Source organism: Anomaloglossus baeobatrachus, chromosome 6 (assembly GCF_048569485.1).
Source record: "Anomaloglossus baeobatrachus isolate aAnoBae1 chromosome 6, aAnoBae1.hap1, whole genome shotgun sequence".
NCBI classification, from domain to species: Eukaryota; Metazoa; Chordata; class Amphibia; order Anura; family Aromobatidae; genus Anomaloglossus; species Anomaloglossus baeobatrachus.
The window spans coordinates 513,532,986-513,548,631 of record NC_134358.1 but is presented as its reverse complement, the minus strand read 5'-3'; positions in this window follow the sequence as shown (position 1 = coordinate 513,548,631).

Here is a 15,646-nt window from a genome sequence, read left to right as displayed (position 1 = left end):
ATACAATAAAATGCAAAATTAATTATTCAAAAATCATACAATATGATTTTCTGGATGTTTGTTTTGGATTTTGACTATCACAGTTGAAGTGTACTTATGATACAAATTATGGATGTCTCTATTTTTTGTGGGTAAGAAAATGTGCAAAATTGGCAGCGTATCAAATACTTATTTTCACCAATGTATATAAACAACATTGCGCAAACATTTGGTAAAAAATGCTGCAAAATAATAATAGTTTCAATAATAGAAGTGTTAATAGCTGTTTCTATCATTTAACAAAATATAAAGTGAATGCAGAAAATTAACAAAAAAGAAGTCTAAATCAGGTCAACATTTGGTGTGACCACCCTTTACATAAAAAAAGTCAATTTTTCTATAGAAAAAAGTTTTGCCAGAATCCTTAAAGTACAGCGAGTAAAATTTAATTAGACTGTACAGTATGTCAACACGTATCAGCCCACACAGGGGCCTTTCTGAAGAGCAAGGAAAAGACACACATATTTTGAAGATGAAGTTATAGTCTGGCTTTTTAATCAATATGATGACAATCAGGTGTGAGTGGGCGACCTGTTTTAATTTAACAGCAGGGATCTATCAACGTCTTATTTTTACCAAACATGTCAGTAAAATTGTATCATGGCACAAACAAAGGAGAATTCTGAGGACCTCAGAAAAAGAGTTCTCAATGCTCATAAGGCTGGAAAAGGTTACCAAACCATCTCCAAAGAGTTTTAACTCTACCAATTCAGGGTCAGACTGATTTTGTGCAAATGGAGGAAATTCAAGAGCATTATTTCACTCAATAGGAGTCATCAACTAAAAATAATAACTCCAAGAACAAGGCGTGTCAGAATCTGTGAAGTCACAAAGGAACCCAAGATAAACTTTAAGCAACTAAAGGCCTCTCTCATATTTTCTAATGCTAATGTTCATGAGTCCACCATCAGAAGAACACTGAACAATAATGATGTGCTTTGTAAGGAGAAAGACAATTCTCTCCAAAAAGAACATGGTACCCATCTTCAGTTTGCTAAAGATCACCTGGCAAGCCAAAAGGCTATTGGAACAATGCTTTGCAGACAAATAACACCAAAACAGAGCCTTTTTGGTTTAAATGAGAAAATTATGTTTGGAAAAATAAAAACAATGGGTTACTAGAGAGATTCAGAGAAAAACATACCGTGCTGCAATCGTGCAGTCAGGCTTTTATTCATGCTGTCTATGATTTGGGCAGCATAAATCAGGTGACAAATTCCTTTTAACCACTTCCGGCACCACACTATTCTGGAGCTAACTAGTGTATATTTGCGCAAAAATGTGTAACTTTTGAAAAAAATCGCATTTGATGAATCAGTGTAAAACATCTGGAAAAGCAACAATAACGTAAAAATTTGAAAACTAACCTACAACAAAACAAAAGAAAAAAACAAAACCAAAAAAATACAATAGAAAAGGTTAAAAAAAAACAAAACAAAAAAGTCACTAACTGAGAGGTAATCACATAAATGAAAAAAAAAATTGTCGAAAATTTAAAGATGAAGCCAGGTCCCAAATGTTCATGATGGAATATCAGATGACTTTGTGTGCGAGCAGGAGTAGTGGACCCATTGAACCACAGGGGTAACGTAGGCTTACCCTTTAGTGAGAGGGGCTTAACTAAGCGCCTACCATGAGGCAGATGCACCACTCCCAGGGCAATAGACACTGGTGCATGCAGGAACAGTCAAGATGACTGAGGCAGACAGACAAGCAGGTATGGACAGATATGGTGGGCACGACAGGGACAGATTGCTATCGTAAGGCAGGCACAGGTGATGGATATAGGGATAATAGAACAGCTAGCAGTAGACTGGTATAATAAATAACTAAGGTCGTTGCACAGGCACCACCCCTAATGGGACCATGCCTTAAATACATAGTGGCTCTCAGCCATAGGCTGAGAAGCATTTCTTGGAAATAGTGTAATACTACTGTATGAACTGAGGATTTCGATTGCGTTAGGGCAATGATAACCAGAGACGGGTTCTTGGTGCAAAGACGTTTATAATATGCAACCAACAATATGTACACAAAACAGAACATAAACACAGTAGAACATAAACACAGTAAATACCTGCCAGGGTCGGAGCAAAGGGGAATTCCCGGGGCCACGCACCGGACTCCCCCAGGGAGACCACCAGGAGCGAACCCCTATACAGGGACTGTCTGGCGATCACCCCAGAAGGCCTAAATGCGCAGCAGCCGGGACACGAAAGGGCAACAGGTATAGTCCAAATATGTCCGTACGTGATGTGAGTCCTAGGGTGGATATGAAACGGAAGGGACCGGGCAGAAGTGCCGACCAGAGACGGCAGACGGAGTCCGGGCACAGCTTGATGAGACCAGGTGAAGTCCAGAGCCGGTGTCGGGTGTTTTCAACAGGATCCAAATATCAATCAGGAACCAAGAGCAGCAGGGCAGGAGTACACAGGAAGCAGTATACTCAGGCACTGGACTAAGCTTAGGGGCGGGCTTTTAAACAGATGAACAGGAAGTAGGGCAACAGAACAGAAAACTCCATGTTAACAAAGGGCAAGATCCTTCAAAAGAAAACTGGAAATCCTGGAACTCTGACAAATAGCTTGCTGGCCCTGTAAGAGGAGGGTCGATGCATGCATGTGTGTACTAGGCATGTCCCCAGGGAGCCTGTGGGGGAGGCAGACGAGCACATGGGCCTCCAGCGAGCTGTCGGGGAGGATGAAATAAGGCGGCACTACACTTTGCTATGTTAATTACCATTTTAGTGTCAGTTTCACATGATAACACTGATGTGGTACACCAATGCAGATGCCTATAATATTCACATGCAAAAATTACATAATACATATAAAAAATAAATGGACATGAAAAGTCTCCTCTTATATTAAATGTTGGCTCAATTTCAAATTTGCACTCCCTTTTCAAGCCATTCAGAGCAGTTTTAATCAGGCGCTTCCCTCTCTCTCTTTGGTAAATATATTGGACAAAGTGACAATGATTCATGTACCCTGGCAGCAGAGTAATTAAATACAAATCATGTTGTTTTGACAGGACATGGTGAAGACATGAGGCAGCTGAATTTCTCTTGTCATTCCTGTGACCTGGAAGAAAGGAAGAAGAAGAACTTAAATATGCTTTATAATGACAAGACATTTGCAGCTATGATCTGTCGCTTTAATTAACACTGATTTCACTGATTGATGCTTACTAATCAAGAGCAGACTGAGGAAATTCAGATGGAAGAAACAACGTACCACACAATAAGTGTTTGTGTGCCATGATATCATAGCATTGCTGTATTGTGCTTTACATGTTGAAGGATGCCCACCTACTTAATGTCGTTTTCTAGATTTCATTTATATCTGTTTGCGATTTATGTTATAATTTTATATACCATATTTTTCTGATCATAAGACGCATTTTTCCTCCCAAAAATTTGGGAGGAAAATGAGGGGTGCGTCTTAAAATTCGAATGTAGCTTACCGGGGTGTGGTGAAGAGGGGTCAAAGGAGGTAGGGGTAATGCTATGCGGTGTGCTGCCGGCGCTGCTCTGTGCTTTGAGAGGCGTGGCTCTGCTCTGTGCGGGGCTGCTCTGCTCTGTGCGGGGCTGCTCTGCTCTGTGCTGGGCTGCTCTGCTCTGTGCTGGGCTGCTCTGCTCTGTGCTGGGCTGTTCTGCTCTGCACAATACTGCTCTGTGCGGTGGGCAGTCATTCTGAAGATGTCGATGGTCAGGGCTTCAAATAATGGAGCCTAGAGTCAGCGTCAGCGCAGATAGAGCTCTGAGCTCAAGGTCTCATCTGCGCACACGCCGACTCTGGCCGCCATTATTTGAAGCCCTCACTGCTGACCACTGACATCTTCAGAATAACTGGTGCCTCACCGCCCCCCCCCCTGCACAGAGCAGAGCCGCATCACCAGCCCCGCACAGAGCAGAGCCGCATCACCAGCTTCGCACAAAGAAGAGCCATGTCACCAGCCTCGCATACAGTAGAGCCGCGTCACCAGCCTCACATAGAGCAGAGCCGCGTCACCAACCCCGCACAGAGCAGAACCTTGTCACCAGCCCCTCACAGAACAGAGCCGCGTCACCAGCTCCCCACAGAGCAGAGCCGTGTCACCAACCCCACACAGAGCAGAGCCGCGTCACCAGTCCCACACAGAGCAGAGCCGCGTCACCAGCCCTGCACAGAGCAGAACCTCGTCACCAGACCCACACAGAGCACAGCCTCAATTACACAGCATGCTCACACAGAGGTATTAGACAAGTGATAAGGAGGAAAATAAAAAGAATGAAACAAAAAGAGAATGCCACAACTCCACTCAGAAAGCAATACAATCACTAGAAATACTAGGAGATAACAGCACACTGACTGATGTAGCTAAAAGCTATAGTTGTCATGGGTAGACAGGCTCCTCCATCTTAAAAAGGAGGGGAGTGACTGTGATAGGTCTCCCAACAACATGTGATCAAAGAGGTAACCAGCAGGTTAGCAGATATTAACTCCTGCAAGCCCAATCACTGATGAGAACATAGCTCGTTGACGCCTAAGCCTGTCTGTGTAACTAAGAAACACCAAGAAAAGCCTTAGTGATGAGTGTCAGACTCTACAGTGGGAACAGCGTCAGATGCCGCCATGACACTTGGAGAGTTTAGAGCCAAAAACCGTGTGACAGAATAGGTACATAAAAAGTAGTCAGTATCACAATAAGGTGAAAAATCAAAATCAACTTCTTTTATTCTGCCATAGAAGCAACATATCAACCTATTACAAGTCTTTTTCAAGCATGCTTCTATGGCAGAATACAAGAAGTTGATTTTTACTTTTCACCTTATTGGGGCACTGTCTACTTATTCATCATCACCCCCTGATGTGCCAGAGAGTAAAGACTGAAGAGAAGAAAATGGGCCAAAGAAGGGTAGCTGGAAGAGGACTTGGCAGGGAGCATTTGCAGAGGGACAGGTGAGTTTTATATTTTTTTTAATTTTTAACCTCTCCATTTATTTATTCAACCGCCAATTTCAATTTTCGCCAGATTTGCTCATCTCCAGATGCCATTGGTCAGATTCTGAACCCAGAGTTGCAAATTGACAGTGGTCAGAAATACAAAAATGATAAGCTGCTTTGGGTTTCCACCATTGTTGGCTGTATTCTGGTTTTCCAATCAAGTGCAGCTATAATGAATAAGTGTAATTAGCTGCATTGTCTATATGGAGTCCAACGTAGTCTAAAATCCTATTATTACAAGCCCAGGCTGCTGCGTCTCTCCTATGCTTTATACTGCTATTCTAAAGACTGCTCCATATGCATACAGTTAAAAAAATACAATCATAGGAACTTATTAAATTATTAATAAGCTATTATTGGATTTTATAATAATAAAACAAGGACGTTCCATAAAGCAAGTAGGCTTATCACCTATGAAATACGTTCAGATATTATTTACACTGTGCAAATCCAAGTAAGTACAAACCCTAACAGTCTAGAATACCAAGGCTGATTGCACAATAAAAGGATTACAGATCAATAAAAGGGGCGCACAATTTTTATTCAAGCAAAACTGTGTACTCAACGGAAACAAAGATGTCCTCCATGACCTGTCATCATCTGAAAGTCAGTTTCTGGAAGATAATTACTTTTTATTATTTGCTCTTTCTTCAGGTCTTTATGACTTTAATATACCGTGCAATAAAGTATAAATTATTTAATAACTGTCGGGAGACGGTATATAGTTTAAACTTTTCCTCTTTCTTAAAAAGGCCGACAAACAACAAGTTTCTCCACCCAGGGTGGTTTTTGGATGAGAACCTTCCATCTCCCTTTAGACTTTAGAACTTTTTTTGACCTCACACTTTGAGTTGTGATCTAATCTTTACAAAACCCCTGACTTACTTTATTTTACACAATTATACCTTAAAATAACATCTAGCAAGCTATTGATTTATACTCTACAAGACTTGACTTGAGCAGGAGCTATTCGAGATGTAGAGAAGGAATTTTCTTTATTTTGTAGATATGACATGATATTTAGGAGTTTATAAATTGAATATAGCGAATCACAGTCATGGTTTGAAAAGATATGTCATCAGATAAGTTATCTTTAAAAAAATGATATTACAATGACCCCATAGAAAAATTGGCTCATGATAGTTGTTGCTTGAAAAATGAGGGTGGGAAATATTTGTCAAGTGAACAACCAATTTTTGATGTTATTAGGCAAAATGGACAAGCATCAGAATCTGAGCCAATAGGATATGGACTAAGCTGATTAGATGATTGACAATATTTTATTTATCTATATGAGAAAAATATATTGAATTTATCCCCTTCATAACCAATGACATATATGACACGCCTGCACCGGGGCCGTGGGGCTCTCATTACCAGGCTGCAGTTCTGTTCTGGGATGGGATAGATGTCGCTGCGGCAAAGCTCGGTTCCGTAACCCCAGTGGTATCGCTTAAAAGGGATAATAGTGGGGATAATAGTTTGTGACACCACCTGTTGTACTCGGCCAGAAATAGCCGACACTGCGGCATAAGACCCCTGGAGCAGATGGTGACGCAGCTTGGTTGATATAGCTCTCCACAGGTAGAGCTGGGTCCCAGGGCCAATGGGAGTAGTAGGTGGTGATGATGGGGGTGCAGGGTCGGAGGTGCAGGCGAATAACGGAGCAACACAGGGATACAGTCTCAAGGTTTTTACTCACTGTAGCAGGTTCTAAGGTAACACAACTAGTCAGTGACCACCTTTGGAGTGCTGGGTTCCACTGTGATGGGCTCCAGTTGATCCCGGGTAGTTCAGAGGTCAAGACCGGTGGACCCTTTTTGTGTTCCTTCCCTGGTCATCTTCCTGCGCTAACTTCTCGCCCACCTGTCCCACGCCTACGCACACAGTGCCCTGAGACGGTGTCTACAGACCCTGTTGGGTGACTTGAAGCTCTATCCCTTGGCCCCGCACACAGCAGAGCCGATCACCTTCCAGGGGATTCATGAGTGGAGTTGGCTTCGGTGCTAGCTGTATCCTTAGCCTCCGGTGTTACTAGATGAGCACGTTGGTTCTTGTCGTCTAGTCTAAGGACCAGATCCCCGTCTGTGGCCAAGTCCCTCCACTCCAATATGTTGTATGTGGAATGAGGCCATGGGAGTATGGCACATTTCTCGTGGGCTCTAGGACCCCTTCCACTTGTGCCTGGGCCGAGCTGCACCAGCTCCAGACCACAGGTCTTCACTCTTCCACTGCTCCTTCGGACTGTCTAACTTCCTACAATGTGCTCCCACTAATTAGGCTTCACCCCCAGCCTGGTCAACAAACCCTGGCCTGATGGAGTGTTGCTGATGAGAGTGTTGTGTGTTTGTTGCATACCGGTGGATAACCTCTGCCTTACCCAGGATGGGGAACCACACCTCTGTCTGAGATGCAGTACCTCTGTGGTGACTGAAGCCTCAGGGGCGCCACATATAGGTATGTCATTGGTCGTGTCCCTCCCTTTGATGTGCGCTCATGTACTGAGCCCTCATCTTTCCCCGCACATGTCATCTGATCGAATGTGCAGCTAACAGGTATGAAAGGATCGGATATCAGACCAAATCTTTTAACCCATTAGATCGCACTATCAAACTCAGTGCAATCTAACATGCGCCGGTGGGGATCGTGCCATTCCCCATCCCAATTGTCAGCCTTGTGACACGATCACGGGATGCCGATGGGTTGTGTTGTCAGATAATGACTAGAGATGAGCGAACCGTTCGCGGTTCGGCTCGAGGTTGGTTCGCCGAACGGACCTCCCGTTCGAGTTCGGTTCGTCGAACGTTCGACGAACCGAACTCGAACTGCATAGGAAACAATGGCAGGCAATCACAAACACAGAAAAACACCTAGAAAACACCCTCAAAGGTGTCCTAAAGGTGACAAACAACTCAAACACATTGGAAAGTGACAAGGACATATACTCATGCGAAAACAAAACAGCTGGACAAGGAAAAAGAGGAGGACACACAGATATAGGCATGGCACGCCCTTCTAAAATCATGTAAAACACCGCAAGGTGACTCCAAGCGGAGTCTCCCTTTTTTCCAAAAATTGGGCCACACACACACCCACCCCTTCAGTGGCAGCACTTGTGCCCCAGTTGTACACTTCACAGCTACATTTGCATCAAGCACATTCAAAAATACGCCATTCTTATCCGTCCCCAGGATGACACCGGGGTAGGTAGCAAAGTCTTTCCTGATCCCAGCTCTGTTCATCTTGGCTTCTTTTAAAAACACAGCAAGCAAGGGTTACTCCAAGCGGAGTCTCCCTTTTTTCCAAAAATTGGGCCCACACACACCCACCCCTTCAGTGGCAGCAGTTGTGCCCCAGTTGTACACTTCACAGCTAGATTTGCATCAAGCACATTCAAAAATACGCCATTCTTATCCGTCCCCAGGATGACACCGGGGTACGTAGATAAAGTCTTTGCTGATCCATGACTTGTTCATCTTGGCTTCTTTTAAAAACAATGTAAGCAAGGGTTACTCCAAGCGGAGTCTCCCTTTTTTTCCAAAAATTGGGCCACACAGACACCCACCCCATCAGTGGCAGCACTTGGGCCCTAGTTGCAAACAGGATGTTTTGGTTTGCATCAAGCACATTCAAAAATACGCCATTCTTATCCGTCCCCAGGATGACACCGGGGTAGGTAGCAAAGTCTTTCCTGATCCCAGCTCTGTTCATCTTGGCTTCTTTTAAAAACACAGCAAGCAAGGGTTACTCCAAGCGGAGTCTCCCTTTTTTCCAAAAATTGGGCCACACAGACACCCACCCCATCAGTGGCAGCACTTGGGCCCTAGTTGCAAACAGGATGTTTTGATTTGCATCAAGCACATTCAAAAATACGCCATTCTTATCCGTCCCCAGGATGACACCGGGGTACGTAGATAAAGTCTTTGCTGATCCATGACTTGTTCATCTTGGCTTCTTTTAAAAACAATGTAAGCAAGGGTTACTCCAAGCGGAGTCTCCCTTTTTTTCCAAAAATTGGGCCACACAGACACCCACCCCATCAGTGGCAGCACTTGGGCCCTAGTTGCAAACAGGATGTTTTGATTTGCATCAAGCACATTCAAAAATACGCCATTCTTATCCGTCCCCAGGATGACACCGGGGTAGGTAGCAAAGTCTTTCCTGATCCCAGCTCTGTTCATCTTGGCTTCTTTTAAAAACACAGCAAGCAAGGGTTACTCCAAGCGGAGTCTCCCTTTTTTCCAAAAATTGGGCCCACACACACCCACCCCTTCAGTGGCAGCAGTTGTGCCCCAGTTGTACACTTCACAGCTAGATTTGCATCAAGCACATTCAAAAATACGCCATTCTTATCCGTCCCCAGGATGACACCGGGGTAGGTAGCAAAGTCTTTCCTGATCCCAGCTCTGTTCATCTTGGCTTCTTTTAAAAACACAGCAAGCAAGGGTTACTCCAAGCGGAGTCTCCCTTTTTTCCAAAAATTGGGCCACACAGACACCCACCCCATCAGTGGCAGCACTTGGGCCCTAGTTGCAAACAGGATGTTTTGATTTGCATCAAGCACATTCAAAAATACGCCATTCTTATCCGTCCCCAGGATGACACCGGGGTACGTAGATAAAGTCTTTGCTGATCCATGACTTGTTCATCTTGGCTTCTTTTAAAAACAATGTAAGCAAGGGTTACTCCAAGCGGAGTCTCCCTTTTTTTCCAAAAATTGGGCCACACAGACACCCACCCCATCAGTGGCAGCACTTGGGCCCTAGTTGCAAACAGGATGTTTTGATTTGCATCAAGCACATTCAAAAATACGCCATTCTTATCCGTCCCCAGGATGACACCGGGGTAGGTAGCAAAGTCTTTCCTGATCCCAGCTCTGTTCATCTTGGCTTCTTTTAAAAACACAGCAAGCAAGGGTTACTCCAAGCGGAGTCTCCCTTTTTTCCAAAAATTGGGCCCACACACACCCACCCCTTCAGTGGCAGCAGTTGTGCCCCAGTTGTACACTTCACAGCTAGATTTGCATCAAGCACATTCAAAAATACGCCATTCTTATCCGTCCCCAGGATGACACCGGGGTAGGTAGCAAAGTCTTTCCTGATCCCAGCTCTGTTCATCTTGGCTTCTTTTAAAAACACAGCAAGCAAGGGTTACTCCAAGCGGAGTCTCCCTTTTTTCCAAAAATTGGGCCACACAGACACCCACCCCATCAGTGGCAGCACTTGGGCCCTAGTTGCAAACAGGATGTTTTGATTTGCATCAAGCACATTCAAAAATACGCCATTCTTATCCGTCCCCAGGATGACACCGGGGTACGTAGATAAAGTCTTTGCTGATCCATGACTTGTTCATCTTGGCTTCTTTTAAAAACAATGTAAGCAAGGGTTACTCCAAGCGGAGTCTCCCTTTTTTTCCAAAAATTGGGCCACACAGACACCCACCCCATCAGTGGCAGCACTTGGGCCCTAGTTGCAAACAGGATGTTTTGATTTGCATCAAGCACATTCAAAAATACGCCATTCTTATCCGTCCCCAGGATGACACCGGGGTAGGTAGCAAAGTCTTTCCTGATCCCAGCTCTGTTCATCTTGGCTTCTTTTAAAAACACAGCAAGCAAGGGTTACTCCAAGCGGAGTCTCCCTTTTTTCCAAAAATTGGGCCCACACACACCCACCCCTTCAGTGGCAGCAGTTGTGCCCCAGTTGTACACTTCACAGCTAGATTTGCATCAAGCACATTCAAAAATACGCCATTCTTATCCGTCCCCAGGATGACACCGGGGTAGGTAGCAAAGTCTTTCCTGATCCCAGCTCTGTTCATCTTGGCTTCTTTTAAAAACACAGCAAGCAAGGGTTACTCCAAGCGGAGTCTCCCTTTTTTCCAAAAATTGGGCCACACAGACACCCACCCCATCAGTGGCAGCACTTGGGCCCTAGTTGCAAACAGGATGTTTTGATTTGCATCAAGCACATTCAAAAATACGCCATTCTTATCCGTCCCCAGGATGACACCGGGGTACGTAGATAAAGTCTTTGCTGATCCATGACTTGTTCATCTTGGCTTCTTTTAAAAACAATGTAAGCAAGGGTTACTCCAAGCGGAGTCTCCCTTTTTTTCCAAAAATTGGGCCACACAGACACCCACCCCATCAGTGGCAGCACTTGGGCCCTAGTTGCAAACAGGATGTTTTGATTTGCATCAAGCACATTCAAAAATACGCCATTCTTATCCGTCCCCAGGATGACACCGGGGTAGGTAGCAAAGTCTTTCCTGATCCCAGCTCTGTTCATCTTGGCTTCTTTTAAAAACACAGCAAGCAAGGGTTACTCCAAGCGGAGTCTCCCTTTTTTCCAAAAATTGGGCCCACACACACCCACCCCTTCAGTGGCAGCAGTTGTGCCCCAGTTGTACACTTCACAGCTAGATTTGCATCAAGCACATTCAAAAATACGCCATTCTTATCCGTCCCCAGGATGACACCGGGGTAGGTAGCAAAGTCTTTCCTGATCCCAGCTCTGTTCATCTTGGCTTCTTTTAAAAACACAGCAAGCAAGGGTTACTCCAAGCGGAGTCTCCCTTTTTTCCAAAAATTGGGCCACACAGACACCCACCCCATCAGTGGCAGCACTTGGGCCCTAGTTGCAAACAGGATGTTTTGATTTGCATCAAGCACATTCAAAAATACGCCATTCTTATCCGTCCCCAGGATGACACCGGGGTACGTAGATAAAGTCTTTGCTGATCCATGACTTGTTCATCTTGGCTTCTTTTAAAAACAATGTAAGCAAGGGTTACTCCAAGCGGAGTCTCCCTTTTTTTCCAAAAATTGGGCCACACAGACACCCACCCCATCAGTGGCAGCACTTGGGCCCTAGTTGCAAACAGGATGTTTTGATTTGCATCAAGCACATTCAAAAATACGCCATTCTTATCCGTCCCCAGGATGACACCGGGGTAGGTAGCAAAGTCTTTCCTGATCCCAGCTCTGTTCATCTTGGCTTCTTTTAAAAACACAGCAAGCAAGGGTTACTCCAAGCGGAGTCTCCCTTTTTTCCAAAAATTGGGCCCACACACACCCACCCCTTCAGTGGCAGCAGTTGTGCCCCAGTTGTACACTTCACAGCTAGATTTGCATCAAGCACATTCAAAAATACGCCATTCTTATCCGTCCCCAGGATGACACCGGGGTAGGTAGCAAAGTCTTTCCTGATCCCAGCTCTGTTCATCTTGGCTTCTTTTAAAAACACAGCAAGCAAGGGTTACTCCAAGCGGAGTCTCCCTTTTTTCCAAAAATTGGGCCACACAGACACCCACCCCATCAGTGGCAGCACTTGGGCCCTAGTTGCAAACAGGATGTTTTGATTTGCATCAAGCACATTCAAAAATACGCCATTCTTATCCGTCCCCAGGATGACACCGGGGTACGTAGATAAAGTCTTTGCTGATCCATGACTTGTTCATCTTGGCTTCTTTTAAAAACAATGTAAGCAAGGGTTACTCCAAGCGGAGTCTCCCTTTTTTTCCAAAAATTGGGCCACACAGACACCCACCCCATCAGTGGCAGCACTTGGGCCCTAGTTGCAAACAGGATGTTTTGATTTGCATCAAGCACATTCAAAAATACGCCATTCTTATCCGTCCCCAGGATGACACCGGGGTAGGTAGCAAAGTCTTTCCTGATCCCAGCTCTGTTCATCTTGGCTTCTTTTAAAAACACAGCAAGCAAGGGTTACTCCAAGCGGAGTCTCCCTTTTTTCCAAAAATTGGGCCACACAGACACCCACCCCATCAGTGGCAGCACTTGGGCCCTAGTTGCAAACAGGATGTTTTGATTTGCATCAAGCACATTCAAAAATACGCCATTCTTATCCGTCCCCAGGATGACACCGGGGTAGGTAGCAAAGTCTTTCCTGATCCCAGCTCTGTTCATCTTGGCTTCTTTTAAAAACACAGCAAGCAAGGGTTACTCCAAGCGGAGTCTCCCTTTTTTCCAAAAATTGGGCCACACAGACACCCACCCCATCAGTGGCAGCACTTGGGCCCTAGTTGCAAACAGGATGTTTTGATTTGCATCAAGCACATTCAAAAATACGCCATTCTTATCCGTCCCCAGGATGACACCGGGGTATGTAGATAAAGTCTTTGCTGATCCATGACTTGTTCATCTTGGCTTCTTTTAAAAACAATGTAAGCAAGGGTTACTCCAAGCGGAGTCTCCCTTTTTTCCAAAAATTGGGCCACACAGACACCCACCCCATCAGTGGCAGCACTTGGGCCCTAGTTGCAAACAGGATGTTTTGATTTGCATCAAGCACATTCCAAATCCACAAGCATTTACTCTCCCCAGGATGACACAGGGGTAGTAAATTCCTTCTGGATCCATGACTTGTTCATTTTGATGAACGTCAGTCTGTCCACATTGTCACTGGACAGACGCGTGCGCTTATCTGTCAGCACACACCCAGCAGCACTGAATACACGTTCAGAGACAACGCTGGCAGCTGGACACGACAAAATCTCCAAGGCGTAACTGGAGAGCTCTGGCCATTTTTCTATGTTTGAAGCCCAAAAGGAGCAAGGCTCCAGTTGCACAGTCATGGCATCGATGTTCATTTGGAGATACTCCTGTATCATCCTCTCCAGCCGTTGAGTATGTGTCAGACTTGTTGTCTCTGGTGGCCTTGCAAAAGAGGGTCTAAAAAAATTATGAAAAGATTCCATAAAATTGCTGTTACCGGCACCAGATACGGTCCTACTGGTACGGGTAGACTGGTGAAGATGACGAGACCGTCCCATGTTTGTCAAGTTACAACTGGGAGATTCCCTCCCTGCACCTGCACGGTTGTTTAGTGGAAAAGCCGAGCTAAGATCGAGTAACAGCTTCTGCTGATACTCCTGCATACGTGCGTCCCTTTCTATGGCTGGAATTATGTCACAAAATTTGGACTTGTACCGGGGATCTAATAGTGTGGCAATCCAGTAGTCATCATCACTTCTAATTTTGACAATACGACTGTCATGTTGGAGGTAGTGCAACAAGAAGGCACTCATGTGTCTTGCGCAGCCATGCGGACCAAGTCCACGCTGTGTTTGTGGCATAGAGGTGCTAACCGTTCTTTCTTCCTCTGACATCTCCCCCCAACCTCTTTCAACTGAAATTTGACCAAGGTCTCCCTCATCCGCTGAGTCTTCCATGTCCATGGACAGTTCGTCCTCCATTTCTTCATGTTCTCCTGCACCTTGCTCAACATTTCGCCTGCTACTATGCGCCCTTGTCGATCCCTGTTCCCCATGGTCCCATGCCTGCTGCGTTGGTGATGATGAACGTCTGGATCTTGGTGATGTTGTTGTCCCTTGCACATATGAATCCTCCTGTAGTTCCTCCCCTTCATGTTGTCCCACCCCCTGACTCCGAATAGTGTTTAGCGTGTGCTCCAGCATGTAAATGACTGGAATCGTCATGCTGATAATGGCATTGTCAGAGCTAAACATATTCGTCGCCATGTCAAAACTGTGCAGAAGGGTGCATAGGTCCTTGATCTGAGACCACTCCATCAGGGTGATCTGCCCCACCTCTGCATCTCGTTGGCCCAGGCTATACGTCATGACGTATTGCACCAGGGCTCTGCGGTGCTGCCACAGTCGCTGTAACATGTGTAGAGTTGAATTCCAGCGTGTCGCCACATCGCATTTCAGGCGATGAACCGGCAGGCCGAAAGACTTCTGGAGCGATGCAAGTCGCTCAGCTGCGGCGCTTGAACGCCGGAAGTGAGCAGACAGTTTTCGTGCCCTGTTCAGAAGGCCATCTAGGCCGGGATAGTGTGTTAAAAATTGCTGCACGACAAGGTTCAACACGTGAGCCATACAAGGTACGTGTGTCACCTTGCCCAGGCGAAGGGCCGCACCCAGGTTTGCAGCATTGTCGCACACGGCCTTACCAGGCTGCAGGTTGAGTGGAGACAACCATTTATTAAACTCGGACCGCAGAGCTGACCACAACTCCTCAGCTGTGTGACTCTTATTCCCAAGACATGTCAAGCTAAAGACCGCCTGATGCCGTTGCGCTCGGCTGCCAGCATAGTAATGAGGCGTGCGTGATTCCTTCTGCGCAGTGAGAACGCTGGTGGCCTGACCAGGCAGGCTTGGGGCGGAGGTGGAGGACCCAGATGAGGTGGAGGATGCAGAAGCTGTGGCGGAACTTGGACAGACAGAGGATTGACACACAAGTCGTGGGGACGGCAAGACTTGTGCAGCAGACCCTTCACCATCTATCACCATAGTTACCCAGTGCCCAGTCAGCGACATGTAACGTCCCTGTCCATGCTTACTGGTCCAAGTATCGGTGGTGAAATGCACCCGTTCACACACAGAGTTTCTCAAGGAAGCGGTGATGTTGTGTGCGACATGCTGGTGTAGCGCGGGCACACCTTTCTTAGAGAAGTAGTGGCGACTAGGCATCTGGTACTGGGGCACAGCGACAGACATAAGGTCTCTAAAATCCTGTGTGTCCACTAGGCGGAAAGGCAGCATTTCGGTAGCCAACAGCTTACAGAGGGATAGAGTCAACCTCTTAGCTTTGTCATGGGTCGGAGGAAGTGGCCTTTTATTTGACCACATCT